Source organism: Camelus dromedarius, chromosome 30, assembly GCF_036321535.1.
Source record: "Camelus dromedarius isolate mCamDro1 chromosome 30, mCamDro1.pat, whole genome shotgun sequence".
Taxonomy (NCBI): Eukaryota; Metazoa; Chordata; class Mammalia; order Artiodactyla; family Camelidae; genus Camelus; species Camelus dromedarius.
This window is the reverse complement of record NC_087465.1, coordinates 1,669,946-1,691,418: the sequence shown is the minus strand read 5'-3', so window position 1 is coordinate 1,691,418 and position 21,473 is coordinate 1,669,946. Positions and strand designations below refer to the sequence as shown.

General features: G+C 48.5%; 1 protein-coding gene across 2 annotated transcripts in view; it reads left to right on the top strand.

The window, feature by feature from the left end:
• The first annotated feature begins 20,618 nt into the window (after positions 1 to 20,618).
• PCMTD1 (protein-L-isoaspartate (D-aspartate) O-methyltransferase domain containing 1) overlaps positions 20,619 to 21,473 on the top strand; it is a 53,077-nt gene continuing 52,222 nt past the window's right edge. The window contains exon 1 of one of the 2 annotated variants that reach the window (XM_031441637.2): positions 20,619 to 20,757. The gene's annotated coding sequence lies outside the window, so the exon portion shown is untranslated. The remainder of the gene's footprint in view (positions 20,758 to 21,473) is intronic. The other variant, XM_031441640.2, reaches the window with a different exon arrangement.

Genomic DNA, 21,473 nt, shown 5'->3' with positions numbered 1-21,473 from the left:
CGGGGAGCGTGCAGCTGGAACGCTGGGCTGCTGCTCGCGCTGTGCGGGCCGCGTTCGGGGGCTGGAGCGACCGTCTGGGATGAGGAGGGGCGTGGGCTACGGTGCTTCCCACCGCTGAATCATTCGCCAAAAGGAACCGGAGCTCAAGGGCGACTCCCGGGCAGGGCACGTGGAATGTGCCCAGCATTGTGGCTCTTTGACCAAACTGGCTTCCTGGGGGGAAGCCCTTCTCACCCTCCAAAGCAGCCCTTGAAGAGTCAGAGCTTCCAACTCCATTTAACCCTAAACTGCAAGAGAAGTTGAGTGAAGGGCCCTCAGGGGCCTGAAAGCGAGAAAACTCGCCCGTGGGAGCCTGGAGTGCTGCTTGGAAATGCCGCATAAACCCCAGGTCCCGGGTGTACGCCAGGCGTGAGGCGGCAGTAACCAGTTAACCCCCTGACGGGCACCAGCGCCACTGAGCGCACTGACCTCGGCAAACTCAGCCTGAACACGCTGCGTCCCCGCGGCCGTCCTTCACTCACCACGTAACGTGGCCCTTCCAGTGCTCCCAGACAGTGCTGGTGGGCGCTGAGAGGCCACTTAAACAGGGGGAATTACAGTCCGGCCCGGGGTGTCCTCAGGCCGAACACTAAATGCTTGTTAATTAAAACTCTCTTTGGAAATTATTGGCAATAAAAATTTAATAACTTGTACCAGATTAACATGGAGCAAAATTAATTTGCTAATCAACAGAGTGTACTGAGTGACCTTACATGAAAGAATGTAAAAAATTCAGTTTCAAAATATATTTACGATACTACATAATATTTTAAGATTGTAAGAAAAAGTATGAGGTTGGGGAGAGAAAAAGGGACAGAGAAAAGTGTCTGATTAATGATTGTGAATTCTGAATTTAATTCCTCCTGAGAGCGTGGTTCCTGGAGCTGCTGCCGATCGTGACAGAACCCACTGCAGGTTAGGCTGGATTCTCTGACAAAGTGAGTTCTAGAAATAGCCTGTTCAACCTCGGGAACAAGAGCCAGGAGAGCTCGCTGCATGGCCGAGCCACGGAGGAGGTCAGAATGGAAGGAGAGTGTGGAGATGAAAAAAGAACGACTTACTCAAGGTCACACAGGGAATCGTGCCGCGCAGGGATCTGAAAACACGACCGCAGACAGGTGCTGGTAAACCTGCAGCCGAGCCGGGCTGTCTACAGTCAGTTAGGTCATCCCAGCCCTGCTCCCTCGGACCTTGACACACAGCTGAGGGAGCCTCACTCTCAGGGCAGAGCCAAAGCAAACAAGGGGCGTGCGGGCATTAAAAGGCCCATTCCTGGGGAGTCAGCTGGCCCGCAGCTCACCCCAGTGTCTGTGACCTGACTCCCATTAGAATATTTTTACTGCTAACTCTCTGCCCAGCCACATGCCTGCAGCCCAGCTAGGTGGCCGATGTTTAAACAGAGAGCCCGTGGCCGTGCTCATCTCTGAAACTGTCTCAGCCCGCAGCTGACACAGAGCTTCCCGGTGGATACAGGACACGAGTGTTGTTCAACTTCAAGACACGGAATAATACAGAATGGCACGTGATTTTTAAATTACAGCTGAGACTTAAGTAGAAAAAAACTAAACCCATAAGAACATGTGGTTCTCTGGAGCCGGTGGGACCCAGAGGTGCTGGCTGCTCGGGGCTGGGCGGGGCCACACTGCTCACCTTTCGGGGGGACACGACGTCTCCCCTGTTCCCACTGTCAGGTAATCTGCTGGGGCTGTCAAATAAGTTGGAACATTAATTTATTCTAACGCATTTTAGAAATTTTGAAAAACTTAAAATTTGCTGTTTTCAACTGATGTGCAAGGAACAAAACACAAAAGGCACCACAAACCCCAAACAGGACTTCAGAGCAAGAACTATGTGTAAATATCAAAAACTATTATCAACCAATTCCAGGATCAGAAGGACCCTTCAATTCCAGTTTTAAACAGTGGGTGCTTTTCTTTCCTTCCCATCGCCTCCCCAGCCTGAAGACCTTCTGAAATGACGGGATTTCACCCAAGGAACCCAGTTCCCCTCCCACGAAGTAGCTCTCCCTCCCCCAGAATAGCTTCCCTGGCAACCATGCTGCCAGAGTTTTCACGTTTTCCTAAATGTGGCTTGGTTACGTGTTCTCTCAGCAAAGTGGGTGCTATTTCCTGTTAAATATGCTTGTGATACAGACAAACAATACTTGGGAAAATCTGGATCCTTTTGAACTAAAGTAGACGTACTACCTGAAGTAAAGAGCAAAATGCAGGAAGCCATGCAGAGATAGTAAATAGATTTTTGAAAGTTGGCAGTATTCACCAACAAGATGTATTATTAATTGTAGCTAGTTATTATAAAGTAACAAAGTATATCCCATCCTGCACGTGTGTGTGTGTGTGTGTGTACTGTGTTGTCTGCACATTGTCTCTCTTAATATATACTAAGTAAGTTAACTCTACATGGTTATAAATTCTTATTTAGCTCATTAAGGTGGAGGTGCTTTAGGGCCTGACTCAACCGTCCGTGCGCAGTTAGACCCCGACTCCATTTCTGTGGCTGCCATCAAGATACCTGTTATGGTAGCTCTGGCACCTTCAGTGACTCAGGTTACCTGCTGGAAACATCCCACTTCCAGGCGGCGGAGTGGTCTTCACAGCAATTTTAATTTGAGAAGAGCTCACAGCTCGACCGACCGGGTCCACACAGTCGCGGCCCTGACGATGTTCCATCACACATCGCTTTGTCACCTGTGCTCATCACTTCCTCTGCATTTTCTGAGTTTTTTTCCTCTCCCTCCTCAGATTATTGTAAATAAGGGTGGTAACAACTTCTCTGCGGTCTCCCACGCAGTGAGACTCTCTAGTCCCCCTTTGGCCTCTGTGTTTCGTACACACCCCTTGCCCTTTGTTCTCTCCATGAATTAATCATTCTAACCTGGAGGGGTGCTTCCACTTATTAGCACAAAAGAAAATGTGAAGTTATTTTATATTGGGAGACAGAAAGATGATTTTTTTTTTAACTAAAAGGCATTTCTTTTCTTTAGGAAAAAAATACTTCAAGGAAGCAAACGTTGATTTTTTTTCATCAGTATATTCCTTCTTATTTTTAACGAAGACGCAAGGGGTGTGCTAGGCTGGAATGGCGCCTTCGAGCATTTTGAAAAGGTCAGAGCTTTCACAAGACCGTAAGAGAACCACAGTCCCTGTGTATGACCACCTACTGTCCCCGCAGCTTATCTGGAAAGGCACAACTTAAAAGGAATGTGGGAATTTAAAAGACCATTGTCCTCGGCAGAGACGACGACTTCCTAGAATTCAACAGTCCTGTTTCCTGCCGTTTTCATCTTTGGAAAAACCGTGATTTCTGTGAGATGCAACATTTATTTATGGCACTGTTTTGTTTTTTAAAGTGTCTAATAGGAACCATTTTCTAATACTTAAGGACAAAGTTATAAATTGTCTCAGGTAAATTTGCCCACAAAACACTCCCATATTTATTAACTCAACACACACACACACACACACACACACACTTTTGTATACTGTCATATAACTTATGGCTAAAAACGTTTGTTTTAACAGCATGATCCACCATGAATTTTTTTAGTTTTGATATAACCAGTTAAAACATAGTTGGACTGTCTTCCATGGTGCCTTTCTGCAAAAGCTTGAACAGAACCCCAAGGTCCAAAATTTGACTCACTGCATAGACCCAGACAAACGCTCCTCAGAATACACCGCAGTTGCTTTTTCACTCAATTGCTTCTCAATAGTTTACAAAACCGAAAGAGTGAAGGACTCTTCTGTGAAATTAAGGATTAGGTCAGAAATGTTAAATAAAGGAATCTGCTCCTACTCAGAGAACATTTTGCATAAAAATCCAGCTTAACAGTTACTAAATCCTTTATTCTCCTGGCATTAAAATTACAAAGGAGGGAAAACCTCCAGCAATTTATTCACTTAAATCGCAGTGTGTTTCACAGGTTATGAGTCTGACCGAAGTTGAATAAGGGGAGAGACCGCTGTTTCCTCAGGAGTGATCCTCAGACCGCCTGCATTGGAGTCACCTGAAGTGCGCATCACGAATACCATTTCCTGGCACGGGGGTGGGGGTGGGGGGGGTGTACAGCTCAGTGGTGGAGCGCATGCTTAGCACACATGGGGTCCTGGGTTCAACCCAGTCCCTCCACTCAAACAAACCAACCAACCTAATTACCGCCCCCAACCCCGCAAAAAGAACACCATTTCTGAAACGTGCCCTGAATGAGCTGTCGGAATCGGGAAGGTCCGTGTACTCGGCTGTCTGATGCTTCCGCAGGGACAAAAACCACCGCGGGCCTCAAGAACTAACTAGCGAGACTCGAACGCGCACAGCACTGCCGCGCGTCAGGCACGTTTTCTCGAACATGGGGACATCCTCGGGACGGTCTGGACGTGGGTCCTCTGTGCTCTGTTGCACAGATAAGGGAGCAGAGGCCTGGGCGTGTGAGGCCACATCTCAGCTCACTTTGCTGGAGGGGGCAGCGCTGACGGTCACACCAGCCCCGGTGTCACCTGTGTCCTTTTGCTGAAGGAACGGGCCCAGCAGTCCCGTTATCCACACCCCCACCCCTACCCCCGAGTCCCAGGAGCCCACAGGTCCCCATGTCGCTGAGCCCTCCTCCTCTGGCTCCCTGGGGTGGCGGGGAGCGGTCACAGCAAAGCCCCGTTCTTCCCTCAGCTCACCCGCAGCCTCTGACATTCCTGGTGATGTGCCCGAGCGCGGCCTTGAGGACCTGACCATCCTTGACGCCTGCCTTCCAGGTCTTCCTCTTCTGAGCTCTCTGCCAAAACCAGATCGTAGTAGACGTTGCATCCGTCATCTTATTTCAGCAAGGTTTATGAGCCCTGTGGTTCAGGTTTTAATCTGAGGTTGTAAAAAATGGAATGACGTCATCTTATTCTTTTAACTCGGTGTGCAAGATGTGAAACACTTTTTCTGTCTACTCATTCCTTCCCAGTTTCATTAGGGTCCCAAAGGCAACTCCTAATCTGCATTTACACGCGTGTTTTCACAGGCCTGAGTGGGCGGCCGGGAATCCCGACGGAATGAGGTCCTAAAAGATGCGTGATGAACAGGGTCTTGATCTCAGGTCTCACTTGGACTTACAAGTGCCGACTGAAAGGAAAACACATAACCTAAGAGCTGTGAGTTAAGCTGTATGCAGGGTCTTGCTGAGACCCACAGCTCTGAAAAGCTGCCCCAGAGACGTCGGGAGGGAGGTTAGCTTGGGTATGGTTTTGGCCACGGGACATGCGCATTCAGTATACATCTTGGTAAAAGGTGACTGCTGGTCACAGAGAACAGCTGTCTCAAGTGCCCGCAGACCCGGGTCACCAGCCACGCCCTCTCTTCCTTGTTTACACCAGGCAGGCTTAGAACTGGGATCAAGACTCTCACAGAAGACAGCACCAAGGCCATCTCAGAGTGTTAGCCAGGTGCCCCCGCGGGCAGGTGCTTATCCTCTGACAGGAGGAAGGCGAAATGCTTGGGCTCCATGCTGGGACAAAGGGGAAGGTGCATTTGAGGTGGGCAAGGTGGACCTGGTGACTCCAGCCCCCTTTGGCTGAGTCCTGGACGCACCCGCTTCATAAACCCGGAGAGAAGAGGACGCTATATGCCATGCTTCTTTGGAGGAAATTACATAAAAGTAGTAAATAGTTAAATAGGAAAACAGTTTCGTTCAGTGCTTGCAGCCGTAGGAACATTGGCACAAAGCAAGAGGGACGTGTGGGCCTGCCCTGAGCGCTGGTCTCTCAGGAGGACTCTGTGAGCTCGTTAGAAGCACATGTGCACGTGCCCACCAGACCGACCACACCAGGGTCTGGGGACAGAGCCCGGCATTCAGAGGGTCTGGGGACAGAGCCCGGCGGTCAGAGCTGTAACAAGTTTTCCACGTGAGTCTCAAGTGCATTAGAGTCCGAGAACTATGGGTGTATTTTGTCACACCTCAAATTCAACCTGCGGGGGACACTTCTCCCTTTCCACCCACAAAGCTCATGGCACAAGTGCATCCCAGCTTCACACGCCAAGCAGAGCACAGAGGACTTAGGGAGCTGAGGGTGGCCCTCAGACCAGTGGCTGGGCACGCCCTGGGGGCTGGGGGTGGGGCGGGAGGAGGGGGAGCAAGCCGGGGTCCAAGCTGCTGTCCAGGTGACCCTGATGCAGCTAGAGCTTGGGAACCACCAGGATGGAGAAGTGATGGGCTTTAGAGCAAAATCCGGATTCCATCCCAGACTGGGAGACCATGAGCAGCAAGCGTAACCGCTTTGTCTCCCCAGTTACAAATGCGGGCGTGCTGGTTCGGTCACAGGAGCTTCAGCCTCACGGAAGGGGCAGCATTCGGTGCAGACACACACGAAATAAAAACCAGGAGGAAGGTTCACTGGACCCACACGGCAAGAGAAGGAAGTCCTGTGACAGATGAACCTAGCTGGCTGAGGTTTCCACCGGTTCTAAATGAAGAAAGATTCAAAGCTAGCTTCAGAGAGCCAGTTTAAGGACATTAATAGACATTACGCAAAATTTGTTGTATGAAAGTGTGCATGCTTGAACTATGACCCACACAACCCTGGTTCTCTAGAAATTTTTCTCATTAAATCCTTTTACAGCCTATAAAGTCCCAGGTTGAAGAACCCTTCTAGTTTAATTATAATTTTATTACAAATAATAAATATGACGGTGACCTTGAGAGGTCACAGAGCTTGGAAGCTGGGAAGGGATGAGGTGAGGAGACAGTGGAAGGGACATGGGAGCCGGGAGAGGGAGGCTGTGCTGCACAGGACAGGACGCTGGGCTCATGCAGGGTGTTCCAAAGACAGAGCCATGGTAGAGAAATCAACTCAAAGGAGCAAAGACAGGAGAGCGGCCATGGTGAAGCAAGTGAACCATTTCCACGTCCATTCTTGGAAGAGGATGATAACCTCTGCACACGGTAGTCAAGCTCCTTAGGTGTAATTTTAGAATAAGAAATGAGCGCCCTTCGAATTGTGAAAGGAATGGTTAAGAGCAGTGCCCCCTGGGGAGACGGCCCAGGGGTACAGGGGGTGTGGGTGAAGGAGCTGTTGGTTTTGTTTTAAATTCTGCAGCAAGATTGGTCTTTATTAACCATGACACCCATGACTTTGATACAATTTTAAAATGTAAATTAAAATAAACCTTTCCAGGGATCCTTACAAGTAAACGCCTGGACAGGGAGGACCTGGCGGTGAACCCAAGTGCGTTCTGCTGAGCAGACGCTCACAGCAGGCGAGCCACGCCCTCTGACGCCGACGGTGAGCGCGGCCCGGGAGTGCTGGGGCAGGGGTGCCCTCCATCGCGTGGTAATGGCCCTGAACCTGGGAGCCCGGCGGTCGGCAGAACGAGCGTTTTTAGCCCAAGAGGTTTTTGTGCTCAAGAGAAGGCTGAGGCAAAAGGCTAACTCCTCTGAGTATTTCAAACACGAAATTCTATGAAAATCTGAGCTGACAAGGCCACCTGGGTTTGGGACTGCCGACTGGAAAGAAGACACACGACCTGGACGCTGAGAATCAGGCCTTATTTGGTGGGCTTCCTGAGGACTTGGAGCCTAGGAGACAGCCTCCCAGGATGGCTCTAACGGACCACTCCGAAGAGGTCAGGGAGGGGCCAAGAGATGTGGGAGTCTTTGCAACAAAGACCAGGTAGAAAGACCATCAAATGATGACTGTTAATTAAAGAAAACCAGACACCCCAAGTTAAGGAATTCAGCGCTTTTCTGTGCATAGGAAGGTGCACAGGTCTGGGCTCATCGAGACCGTCCCTGTGATCTGCACCTGGCTGTCTAGGGCCTAGGCTGCCACACCTCGAGGCCCTGGGGTGCGCCGCCGGCAGGGGTGGTGGGGGGCTGCAGAGGCTGCAGGCTTGATGGCGGGCATCCGGTTTCCATCCTGAGTTCCCTCAGGGCTCTCTGTCAGGGGTGGGGGGCTGCAAAGTGATGGCTGACGGCCGCAACATCCTTTGTTTACTGATGTGGTGGCCCATATTTTTCATTCACAGGAAACAATGGTGCTTCTTAAATCAAAAAATATTTTAAAATATAGTTTTATATATAGACACCAGAGTCTATGCTTGAATCTGTAGCTGCTGGAGCCCTGGGTCAGCAGAAGCTTATTTCTCACAGTTCTGGAGGCTGGGACGCCTGAGATCAAGGCACCGACACCCTCAGGGTCAGGCTAGAACCCGCTTCCTGGTTCACAGATGGCTGCTTCTCTCTATCCTCACGTGGCAGAAGCCGGACTCTCTGGAGCCTGACTTGTAAGAGGATGCACCCCATTCATGAAGTCTCCTGCCTTATGACCCAGTCACCTCCCAAAGGCTCCACTGCCAAATGCCATCACACTGGGCATTAGGATGTGCCCCACAAACTTGGGGGGACACAAGCATGCAGTCTACAGCATCAGTGTTCTGTGTCAGCCTGGCCAAGCCACGGTGCCCTGCTGTCTGGTCTGATACTAGTCTAGGTGTTGCTGTGAAGGTTGAGGTGATTAACTTCCACGATCAGTTGACTTTAAGTGAAGGATGGCATCCTTGCCAGTAAGGGAGGGACGTCATCTAGTCAGTTGAAAACCTTAAGAACAACAGCTGAGATTTCCCAGAGGAGAAGGAAGAATGCCTCAAGACTGCAACACAGAGGTCCTACCTGAGACAAAGCATGGAGGCTAGGAGAATTTTGAGGAGAATAACAGAAAAACCTTAGATTGTCTCGAACAGAGTTTTAGTTGAATTACGGTTGGTCGTGGCTCCGCTCGTGCGGACTCAGGAGGAGGTGAGAAGTGCAATGATCTGGTTTTGGAGAGCACGTGAGTCATCTGGAACAGACTGTCTCATACAGGCAAAGACATCGAGGGCGCTGCCGTGAGCGCTCGGCAGGAGACGGGGAAGACGTGCCTGGAACTCGCGGAGGAAGGGGACCCTTGTTATGTACTGGCAGTTTCTTATTTTTAGGTGGAAAGCAGAACTTGTAAGTGATGAACTAGGACACTGTTAAAGAAGAATTTCATGACCCTCATTAAGGCCGGTGAGGTTGACCTCACTCAGGGACCATGACAGTGGGATCTGTAGGAGAAAGAAATTCAGCTCACTGCCCACGAGCACAGGACGGCCAAGGAGCAGGGTGGGGGCAGCAGATGGAAAATTACTAAGAGGAGCCATCAGGGTAGGGGGATCCTGGCCAAACTGGCCTGACAGGATTTTTACCAAAGGCAGCAGGGGAAGCGTCAGAATAAGGAATCTGATCAGATATCAAGGGTAGGAATTTTCACTAAATGGAGTCAGCAGGATTCTTGCTAAAACTGGACTAAGTAAGCTAAGGACAGAGCCCGGGGGCAAGATCTAGTCAAAAAGAGGGTTCAGAGGAGCCTGAACAGTTTGGTCAAAGGAGTGGGTCCTTAGATGTAGCTGAGGAGATGTTCAAGGAGGGTGTCGAACGTGAGGCCTGGTTTCTTCTTGGTGCTCAGAAGTAAAACGTGAGGGAAGAGATCAATTAAAGGAAGAACTGTTGAACAAAAAGGCACCTGGGCTTGATGGTTTGGGAAACTCTCATTCTGTTCAGATTGCAAAAGACGCTGAAGTGAAGAGACTGACTGCCAGGAAGGCATTCCCTGAGGGCAGGCCGAGAGTGCGGCTGGGCACCCTTCAGGTGTGCGTCAGCAGGGACCGAAGGTCGGAGCGCTCAAGCACACGGGGGGCTTTTTGAAGACAGTGGGTATTGGACCCACAGACATCCTGAGACATCTAGGCATGAGCATGGAACAGAAAAGGGATTATCCAAACCTTCAATGAAAAAAAATATGAAACCAAATATATGTATGTACATGCATGATTGGGACATTGTGCTGTACACAATATAACTGCTGGACACACTGTCACTGATGGTACTTCAATAAGAAAGAAAGAAAGAGAGAAAGAAAGAGAAGAAAGAAAAGAAAGAGAAGAAAGAAAGAAATGGGATTACTCAGGACTGATTTGTAGAGAATCCTCTTATCCAATGCAGTGAATCCCTAAGACACCCATGGGAGACTCACCAGGTTCTTGGCAGAAACACTGAACTGAACTGAAATGATCAAGACAGAACAAACTGACGGAAGGAGGCCAAGGATGTCAGACTCCCAAAATTCTACAGGCAGGAAACAGGCTGACAAAAGCACTCAGTTGCAAATACCTGCCACCTTTCATGAAAAAAGGAAGGACACTTCCAGCTAAGGAGCCAGGAACCCAGAGGACAGAACTACAAGCCCAGAGGACAGATCAGGAATGTGGAGGGTGAATCTGTGAGCCCAGATGATCATCCCCAAGCCCTGAAACCTTGGGAGTTTGCCATTTGGATTTCTAAATTGCTTGTGACCAGTAACTCCTTTTTCCCTTCCATTTTCTCCCTTTTGCAATTGGAAAGTCAATAATGGGATACCCTAGACCTGCCCACCATTCTATTTTGGGAGAAGATAACTTGTTTTCTAGTTTCACAGAACCACGTAGTGACAGAGATTTTGCCCCAGAATGTATTATACAAATTTAAAAGAAGTCATACAGACTATGCTCTTTGAGTACAATGGAATCAAACTAGAAATCAGTAACAGAAAGATAACAGGGAAAACCTCCAAACTTTGAAATTAAAAAATACACTTCCAAACGGTCCATAAATTAGGAGGGAAACCCCAAGGGCAATAGAAAGCACATTAAACTGAATGGAACCCCCCCCCCCCCATAATTTATCAAAATTTGTGGGACACAGTCAAAGCAGCACTAAAAGGAAAATTCATAGCATTACAGCACTTACATTAGAAAAGAGGAAAGTTCCAAAAAAATTATCTAAGCGGTCTCCTCAAAGTATGAGGAAAATAGCAAAATAAATCCAAAGGAAGCGGAAGGTGTTGATGAAGACAGAGGCAGAAATGAATGAAATCAAAGACCAAAAAATAGAGAAAACGAATGAAACAAAAATTGTTTTCTTGTAAAGATCAATAAAATGGACAGACCTCTGGGGAGACTAACACAGGAAAAAGAGGGAAGATACAAATTACCAGCATCAGGAAGGAGAGCGGGACGTCGGTACAGATCCCGGATGCACGGAAACGACGCCAAAGGAGTACGAAGGAATTCCACACACGTAAGTCTGACAACTCAACTGAAACTACTACAACTCACCCAGGACGAACTAGAAAGTTTGGATAGCCCTATAATTACTAAGTAAGTTGAATTTTAAATTAAAAACCTCCGAGAAAAGAAATCTCCAGGCCCCGATGGTTCCACTAAAGAATCCTACCAGACTTTGGTTTAAAGAATATTTAACACCAATTTTACACAATCTCTTTCAGAAACTAGAATTTTGAAAATAGCCCCCTTACCTTCTAGTTCAAATACCTAGCAGTGAGATTTTTCACACTCATATTCCTTCCTTCTTGAAAAATGGGAAACCCCCACCCCCGCCAGCAGATTGAGTTGCATGAATAGCCCAGCCAGCAGGCTGGACCGTTTACCTGCAGGCGTAAGATACTGTGAGAGCTCCCTTCTCCCGCTGCGACCGTCGTGGAAGGCACATGTTAGTCTGGTGGTCTTGAACGCTGAGCCAACTCACGGAGGACGGCTGCCTGGAATTCACCTGACAATGTGTGTCCTGTGAAGCCATTGCAGTTTTGTGTTGTTAGAGCAGCAGACGCCAGCCTGTGCAGACTGACAGTAGTTGAAGGAGTTTTGTATCAGGGAGCCACATAATTTCTCATCCAAACCTGGACACTTGAGAGGACAAGAGAGCCTACGCTATTAGGAATCACCACAGGACAGCAGTCATGAAGTGTGGCTGTCATGGGCAGACCAGGGTGTACGGTCACCTTAAGCACGTGGGGCTGAGAACATGTGACCACCAGATAGTTCTCCAGTAACACCCTCTCGTGGCACGTGGGAATGCAGTTAGAACCGCAGCAGGCTGTACGAGTTTAGATCGTACGTCAACAGCGTCCATTTTCTCTAGTTAGATTAATTTTGAGTGTGAATGCATAATCTGTGGAACAAGTGAGAAATTTTAATTTGGGTTCTGCGTTCAGGTCTCCTATCTCCAGGATGACCAAAGATTCTGGGTTCCTGTACAAGGGGAAGTCACCGAGGAGGCTCTCCTGGCCAGGCACCATCAGCCCACAGTGGTTACTGCGGAGATGCCCGTTGTCCCAGCCGGCATAGACCCTTCACTTCTGGAGCTTCTGCTGAGTCCATTCAACCTCAAGGGTGTGAGAAAATGCAGTGAGGCTGGCAAGTCCAAGTCCACAGCCTCTCTAGCCACACTGTGCATCCATCCCCTGCGGTTTCCGCCCCCTGCTTGGTAAACAGGCTTTTGTTTTGTTTTGCTGCTCACTGGACCCAGAGTCATCTGTTTCATTCCCGTCTGGGGAGGCCTTGGGGTGTTACTGTGCAAGCAAAGTCACCTTTCTGTCCTGCCAACAGCTCCCCCTCTTCAACAAGGCAAGGAGCCACATGACTCGGCTACCTGCTGAGTAGATTAAGGGAACAGGAAACGATGTAGAATAGAAATGCAAACTAGTATCAGAGATGTAGTTCACCTTTAAACCTTCTGAGAAACAGAAGGAAGCTAAGGAAACAAGGCGTCCTTCTCCTGAAACATTCAGCTAGAGTTTACTTCTGGGGCCAAAGTTCTCTGTGATTAGAACATCATTAGTAAATTCCTTTGTAAGAATTCTAGATTTTTGAGTTGTCCAAATAAGAAAAACTCCAGGTGGGAAACCTAGCTGATTTGGTACACGCAGCATCTTGGCATGTATTTCTTCATAAGTTCTTTCCATCATGGTTCTAGTCCCGGGTCCAACAGGATGCGTGTTAGAGAAGCAGAGGAAAATTTGGGTTGTAAGTCTACGCAGTGGGGGAAGGTGTGGATGAGGCCACGGAGGGTCCAGACACAGCCTCAGGCAGCACGAAGGCACCAGGCAGCGGAGGAGAGCTGACAGACCGCTCATGTTACATGCGGATTTATAGCTGGTCCTGGCGGGGGCGGGGCTGGGGGCCAGTGGGAGCAGGGTGTTCCAGGCACCTGTGCTGCTGGGCTGCCTCCATCACTTAACCATGACCTTCAAATCAGGCTACACTGAACACTCTTCCAGAGCGTCTGGGGTAGACCAGACTCTGTAAATATCTCTTTGAAAAAACATAGAATGTAAATCACATTCTGATTTACCCAGCATGTTTTGCTAAAGGGAATGGTGTTGATGATTATTTAGTCCAAGGCTTTGTTTTAGGATTTTTCATTTAAATTCTCTGCTCCGTCCTAATATGGGATTTGTTGGCACAACCCCTATTTTTAGTACTATTTTTAGCAGAAGATTCTATTTAGTGGGATTTTAAAAACACTCTATATTTGAAGATGAGTTGGTTCTAGTCAATTCCTCCTAATTACTGTGTTCAAAATTATCAACCTACTTGGTGCTGGAAGAATCTATAAACACTAGTTACCACTTCAGTGCCTGGACTCATCACTGTGGTGCAATTATGTGGTCAATAAAGACAGGTTTATTGGCCAAGGAATCTATCACCTTCCTTTCAGAATTCAAATGCCATGGCTAACACACCACACACACACACACACTTCGCTGATACCATGACTCCCTGAGGCAAACTCCCCGATGGCCTGAACTCACAGCAGTGGTCATGTACAGCATCCTTTCTGGTCCTGATAGAAGGCACTAGAGTTGATGGCACATAAATATGACAAAACGTGTCACCTTGTTGCTGCATGAATCTAATGACCCCAAATCTGGTGACAGTTTACCTGCCAGACTCAGCCCCAATAACCCTTTGCACTGGGTTCTGGATATCGGAGATGAATCTCCGCTCTCAGAAGACGCACTATGAAGGATTCATGTCAACGATCTTCTTCACCCACTCCTCCATCCTAAAGTGACCATTCTCATCATCTTTGTGATGTAAACATTCTATCTGCATTTTGGACCTTGATTCAAATTTGCCTTCTGTCAGGGAGCACTTCTATGAAATAATAGCATCTAATTTTTACCCTTTTTATTACATCGTGGGTCACTTTCTTCCTTGTATTATTTGACTACAAGTTTATTAAGAAAGCAACTATGTCACATTTTGCTTTGTATCTTGAACATCTATCATAGTTTCTTAGAAAATGTTCATTAAAATGTTAAGATTCTTTAAAGTATTAATTTAAAATTCAGTTAGATGGAAATTTAAACATTTTTATGTATAGTTTCAATGCATCTTGTTTTACAAGCTGTACTCTAATGAAGGAAAAGCATCTATATAGATTGAAAAGAATATTCATTTTAGAGTTTTTAGAGTTAAAATCACTACTGCAGACAATAAATTAGAAATGCTTATTTTCCTAAAAGAAATCCTTTTTGTTGGTAATTTTTCTACTTCCTTTTATTGGAAGAATTTCAAGTGTCTTATCAAGATTAAATCTACTACAACTGCAAAGTTCTAGTTAATACTCTGTCCATTTCAAAAGCACGAGGAGCTGACCAAATGCCTTCGAAGGTGATGCTCGTTTCCGACATTCCTTACACTATTCTCCCATGACTTCCTCTCCTGTTTTACACGGAGCTGCATGAAAATATGAGCTCTGAGGAGACAAGGGCCTTTTCCATTTCCCACGGTGCCTCTCAGGCCCAGCGTACCTTCCATCCTAACAAACAGCTGTTGAGTGAATGAGTGAATCCAGCACTTACTCTAGTGTCAGTCTCCTCTCCCCCAGAGCCTTCTACAACCTGGAAATTCCACTTGACGCTCCTTTTGGTTGAGCCCCTCCCACGAGCAGAGCCCTCGGCCCTTTTTCGGCTTCTCACAATCTATTTGGAGATGCCTGTCAGCAACACAAATTAAACGTGAACACAAGAGCCGCTAACAACAAGGTAATACAGGAAAGGTGATTCAAAAGGATAAGAACAATCAATTAATCCGGCTTCTGTATTAAGCGGAGAACAGGGGGTGTGGATGGTCTTTGACTCCTTTCCCCTCTGCCTCCCCCACCCTTAGCACGAATGTTGTAAATATATATATATGTTCCTCACGGTGCCAAGGAGTAGGACATACAGAAATGGTCTCCTTCCAGTATTTTTCTCCTTCTCATTCATTCATAAAAGATTAATCTTACCAAATTCGAAAGTTGCATGCCATTATTTTTCAAGTTTATAACAGAAGTCTGCTTAGATGCAGCTCTATGGAATAAGCCTTGATAGAAAAAAAAAATCTGAAGATGGATCTGGATCCAGATGGAACATGAGGGTTAGAGTTCTCTTCTCTTAATTATTAATGATCTCTGAAAGTGGAATCACTTCCTCCTTCTATTTGCTGGCACCTGAATACCCATGGTAGCAAAGATGATGAAAACTTGGAGGAAGGAGGAGAGGAAGAGGCTAAAAGTTTTCATGGAAATAGAGTATCTTAAATGCTATTTCCTTCAATAAAATAGTATCTTCATCTATCCATTATGTTAGTAGCGTGAAATATTCACCTGTGATACATGCTTAGCTTATTAGGGCAATTCCTTCCCTAAACAGTTTTTCTAATGAAACAGAAAACCACACAATCATATTTGAGTTCCAGAAAGGAACCCGTTTTGCACAGTTTGAAGCTAAGAGAGAATGTAAATATTTCTCATAGGGAAATAACTTTAACTTACTGCACTTTATTCAAGAGGGAGGCAAAATCTGGTATGTGGAGGGAAGACAGGTTCTAGGGCAGGAAAAAGCGGGGAAGAGAACTGTGAGGTCACTAAACAACTGTTTCAGCTGCTCACGGCGAAGCAGTCAAAGCTATGTCGTGACTGCAAAATAACTGCATCAGCCATGGGAATGGATATAGCAATAAGTTATCGAATTCATCCACTTCTTAGTCCCATGACATAAAAACACAGAAGCATAGGAGGTGGGTATAGCTCAGTGGTATAGTCTCTGCTTAGCATGAATGAGGTCCTGGGTTCAATCCTCAACACCTCCATGAAAAAAATAAGTTTTTTAGAAAGTGGAAAAAACAAAAAAAAGACAGAGAAGCACAAACACAGCACGTTAGATGACCCAGTCTATCAGATCATCTCATAAATGAAATTTTCTCTTTAATGTGGCTGGCACGTGTCCTTCTTTCTCTCTTACTTTTATTTTCACTGCATCTCTATCAATTAACTTATTAATAAAATGGACATTACACGTCCCTTTCAAAACCATCTGGCCAATTTAATATTACATAGTATACAATTAGACAGTTAGGCAAATGCAACAGGTTAAGTCATCTTAATATATCTCAATCTAGGTGATCGAAGGGGCCATCTACACAGCTTTCTTTGAGCATCAAGACGTCTAAGCCAACAGAAAAGAAGAAAAGACGTGGGAATCTGCAGTCTGTTATCAGATAACTTATTGTCAAGTAAATTCTGAAAAAGTGAGAAATGAGGCCTAAGACACTCAGTCATTTAAATGTCATTGATTTTTTATATATTGTCAGATGGAATAAAAGAGATCTCTACAGAAACAAATCACGGGTGGAGAAGCAAGATGGCGGAGTAGAAGGACGCTTGCAGCTCACCCTTTCCCACAAATCCACCAAAACTCACAGCTACGGACCCACCCAGCCAACTAGAGTACCTGTCGAACTCCAAAAGAACATCGCCCTCTTCGAAAGACAAAGACGCCAAAAATCTGGTAGGAGAAAAGGAAGAAAGAAAGAAGACACGGCAAAACAGTGCGGGACAGGTCCCATGGGGAGGAAGCGGCGAAGGAGGACTGGCACTCATTCGCTGGGTCTCCCCTCTCCAACGGAGAGGCCAGTGGGATGGAAGGGGAGCCTCTGAGGCTCAGATCTGCCCCGAGCACCCCTTGACCGACAGAACTAAGTTAAATGGGCACAAAGGGTCCCTGAGACACCCAGTCCAAGACGCGAGCTGGCAGCTGGGGGCCGGGACAGACTGCCCGAGCCGGGTGGAGGACTGGGACAGCTGCATTGAGGCAGCCCCGGGGGACTGCAGGGGGCTGTGTGCCGTGGCTGGGAGGGGATACGGAGCAGAACAACTTGGGCCCCCCCATCCAAGTATAGGAGGCTCAGAGGCTCCCAAACAGGAAGAACCCAAACAGACCCACACCAAGACATATCATAATCAAGATGGCCAGAGTCAAGGATAAAGAAATGATCCTAAAGGCAGCAAGAGAAAAACAAAGAGTGAGTTACAAGGGAACCCCCATAAGGCTCTCAGCTGATTTCTCTACACAAACACTACAGGCCAGAAGGGAGTAGCAAGATATATTCAAAGTCCTGCATGAAAAAAAGATGCAGCCTAGGATACTGTATCCAGCAAGGCTATCCTTTAGAACAGAAGGAGAGATAAAGAGCTTCACAGACAAGCAAAAACTCAAAAGAGTTTAGCAACACTAAACCCATGCTAAAAGAAATATTGACAGGTCTACTCTAAATAGAAAAGAAGCAGGATGCTACAAAAATGAGAAACTCATAACTGGAAAGGTGATAACTACCATGAATTATAAATAGAATAAACATTCATTTCTAATTGGACATAGTCAGTACAAACCAGTTTCATTTTTAATACTAAATACAGCAGAAATTTCAGAAGTATCCTCTTAAAGAATAGGATCCTGGTAACCCTTAGTTTTTTTTCTATGTGAGTCTGTTTCTGTTTTGTAAGTAAGTCTGTGTCTTTTTTTTTTTTTTTTTTTGGATTCCACGTCCATCCATGTAGCAGCAAATGGCGTTATTTTATTCTTTTTTATGGCTAAGTAGTATACCACAACTTCTTTATCTAGTCATCTGTCAGTTTACATTTAGGTTGTTTCCCTGTCTTGGCTATTATAAACAGTGCTGCTGTGAACACTAGGGTGCATGTATCTTTTTGAATTAGAGTTCCCTCTGGATAGATGCCCAGGAGTGGGATTGCTGGGTCATATGGTAAGTCTATTTTTAGTTTCTTGAGGAATCTCCATACCGCTTTCCATAACGGCTGCATTAAACTACATTCCCACCAACAGTGTAGGAGGGTTCCCTTTTCTCCACATCCTCTCCAACATTTATTGTTTGTTGAGAACCACTGACTTAAACAAAGTCTATTTCACTTTTCTTCTAGAGGACAGCTACTTTTATGTTGTCACAGATAAATCTTTAATTTTGACTATAATGTTTCTCAGTATGTGGAGTAATCTTTAGGGACCACAGTGGAACGCAATACCAAGGAGAGACCTCGTAATAAAAAAGCGTGCTAATGGCTATAAACAAAGGTTGTCGCCAAGTTAGAAGATTCCCTTTCATCTCTGTCAGCTCTGAGACTGCTTTGTATTTTCTCAATTTGTAAATTAAGTAGACATCACTTCTGTGGAATACAGGGTCTTAAGCTTTCTCCTTCATTTTCAAATTCTGGTCCCACTCTAGAAAACATTACCACCTTCCCAACAAACTAAATTTGTTTCTTAAAATCAGTAAGGAAATGCTGATGCGTTGTCCTCGTACTTTCAAACAGAGAAAGATAAGTACAGTGAAACTAACTCTCTTTTTGAGAGGAAGTATTTATTTTTATTGTTTCTTTTGAGGGAGTAGGAGGTGACTGACTTGCAACTGTACTGAAAATAGCACAAAGAAATAAAACTGCAGAACAAAACAGGTCCATATTTAGTAAGATTTAGTTCTGGATTTTCCCCAGACGTTGCAAGTCAAATGAAAAATACAAGGAAATTCTTCCAGGCCTCATACCAGACTTGGCACTGTAAACCATACCAAGGCCCATTATGCAACAGAGGTGTTTGCAAAATAGCTAGATGATTTAAGGCCAACCTGGGTAACACACGAAGACCTCCAATCCTAAGGCTGAAGAAGACATGCAACAACTCTTGCCATGACTTTGGGAAACATGAACTTCTAGGACGGTAACAGTAATTTGTATTCTGAGTTTGATTTAGTTTAATAAGCATTTGTTGAAGGCATTATACATACAAATAACAGAGCATTTCTGGTATTACAAGGCACCTGCCTACAAAGAATTCTATATTCACAAGTCTTCAGTTTGCCTATTTTCTGCTTAGTATCAAAATTGAAGCAGCCTGCTGTGAAGAGTTAAGCTATTACAATGTGACTTTGCTGTTGCCTGGACCAGACTTGCTGGTCAACTGACCAAGGACTCTAGGAATAACTTGTGGGTTTTTTAATTAATCAAAGTCTAAGTAAATTTCTAAATAATTCTTGATGATGGAATAATTTGAAATTAGCCATTCACCATATGCAGAGTATCCATCCTGCAGCAGACACCGTCCTGAGTACTGGAGAGCAGCAGGGAACACGAGGGGCCTGTGTGGGTTACCTGTCAGTTGGCAAGCACACACTCACCAGAAGTAGATTATTCAGAAAAGTGCTAAGTGAAGGAATAACCAGAAACGGTCTGGAGGTGGAGAGCCCCGGGAAGATACTGAGCTGTGGCCGGTTTGCCGTAGGACCACTCACCCACAAGGACAGCACTTGGTCCTGTTTATTGACCAAGCACTTCCTCGGAGTCTTATTAAACAGGACCGGTGGTCAGCTTTAACGCTGTTGCAGAAAGGAAAAAAGATCTAGAACTCTGAAGAATTCCTATAGCAGAATGGAGGAAGTATAAAGAAAACACTAAAAGAAAAGGGGGGGGGGCGCCGCAGGGAAGGGGCTGCAGCAGCTGTTTCGTGACCTGAGCTGTTTTCCTTACTTGACCTTTTTACTGATGCTGCTCATAGCACGCGATGCCCGTGTGCTGGCGTCTCTGCCCGGGACGGCAGAAGGCGATCCCATCAGTGTGCAGCGCCCTCGGTCCGGGCCGGCGGCCAATGGCCCGGCGACCAGGCTCCGATCCAGACTCCGCGGTTGGGAGCTCAACGCCCGCCCGGCGCGCATTCCCATTTTAAGCGTAAATAAAGCTGTCGAGGGGGAACGGCAGGGCGCCGAGCAGCCGTTCCGCTCCGGCCGGCGGGCCCCCGGGAGAGGTGGGCGCCGGCCTCGCGGGCAGGCCCTTCCCCTCAACGGTGAGTGCGCGGACCCCGCTGCGCCCAGGCCGGCCTCACTGCCTGCCTTCCGGGCCCATGACGCTGCCAGCGCGTCTGGACACCAAGCCCGAACGACTCGGGCGGGCGGAACCGGGCGGACCCTCCCGGCCCGGCGGGGGCGGGAGCTGAGGGACGCGGACGGACGGACAGGCGCCCGCAGGCCGAGCCCAGCCCCGAGCGCCGGGGAAGCGCGGCGGCGGCTCAAGCGCGGGGACGGGCCCCGGCCGCGGGACGAATCTGCGACGACCAGCCCGGCGCGAGGCCGCCCCACGCGCGACCGCGGCGGCGACACGGTGCCTGCTCTCGCGGGACCTCTGCCGGCCTCGCGTTGTTTGGGCCTGGGGGCGGGGCGACGCCGAGGGGCGGAGCCGGATAGGGCGTCCCGGGGCCTTGTTGACTCCGGCGTCCTCGCCCGCGCCCGCGCGCCCGCCGCGGTCCGCGCATGCCCGGTCCCCGGCGGCTCCGTGGCCGCGGCGGTCGGGCTTCCCCAGCCTGCGTCCCGCCCCCGCCCCTCCCCCGGCGGCGGCGGCGGCGGCGGCGGCCGAGGAGGAAGCGGCGGACGTGTTGTGGCGGCGGTGGCGGCGGCGGCGCCGGCTGCTGCGGAGCCTGCCGAGTCCCAGCGCCTCACCTGTGCCTGCCGCGGCGGGCTGACCGACCGACCGCCTCGCCGCAGGTAACGCTGCCGCCGGCGGGCTGGGGGCCGGGGGCCCAGGGCTCGGGGGCCAGGGGTCGAAGCGGGCCGGGGAGTTGGGGCTGGGGGCCGGAGGTCGGGCCTGGGAAGCTGAGGGGCGGGGGGAGGTTGGGGGCCGGGTGGCCGAGGGGGCGCTGAGAGGGGTCGGGGGTCGGGCCTGGAGGCTGAGGGCGCGGGGGCAGGTTAGGGGCCGCGGGTCTCAGGAGTCTGAGGGTCTAGAGGGCCAGGGGGTCGGGACCCGGCGGCGGAGCGGCTGAGCGGCGTTGGGGACCGGGACGTCGGAGGGTTCGGGGGGGCCGGGGGGGTCGGGGCCGGGCAGCTGAGGGGGCCGAGGGGCCGGGTCGGGCCCTGCGGTCCTGGCTCTGACCCGGGCGGGGGCACCGCCGAGGCGGGCCTTCCCCGCCACCCCGTGACTTTGTTGTTGTTTTGATCCGGAGGCGGAGGACCGGCCCACGTCGGCTCGGGACGCCTCGGGCGCCGGGCGGGGAGTGGTTTTGGGAGCTGGGGCCGCGCTCGCATTTTCTTACTTTCGGTTTTTTGTTGGAGCGTTTTCTGCGGTTTAAGTGCGCGGCCCGTCCTTGGGGGATTTCAGACGCCGGCGTAGAGAGGATCCAGGAGTAGAACCACATGGGGAGTAATTTTGCAAATCGGACTTTTGTCTTTTTCTTTTTGAGCCCCGCTTCCAGTACTGTGTTTTC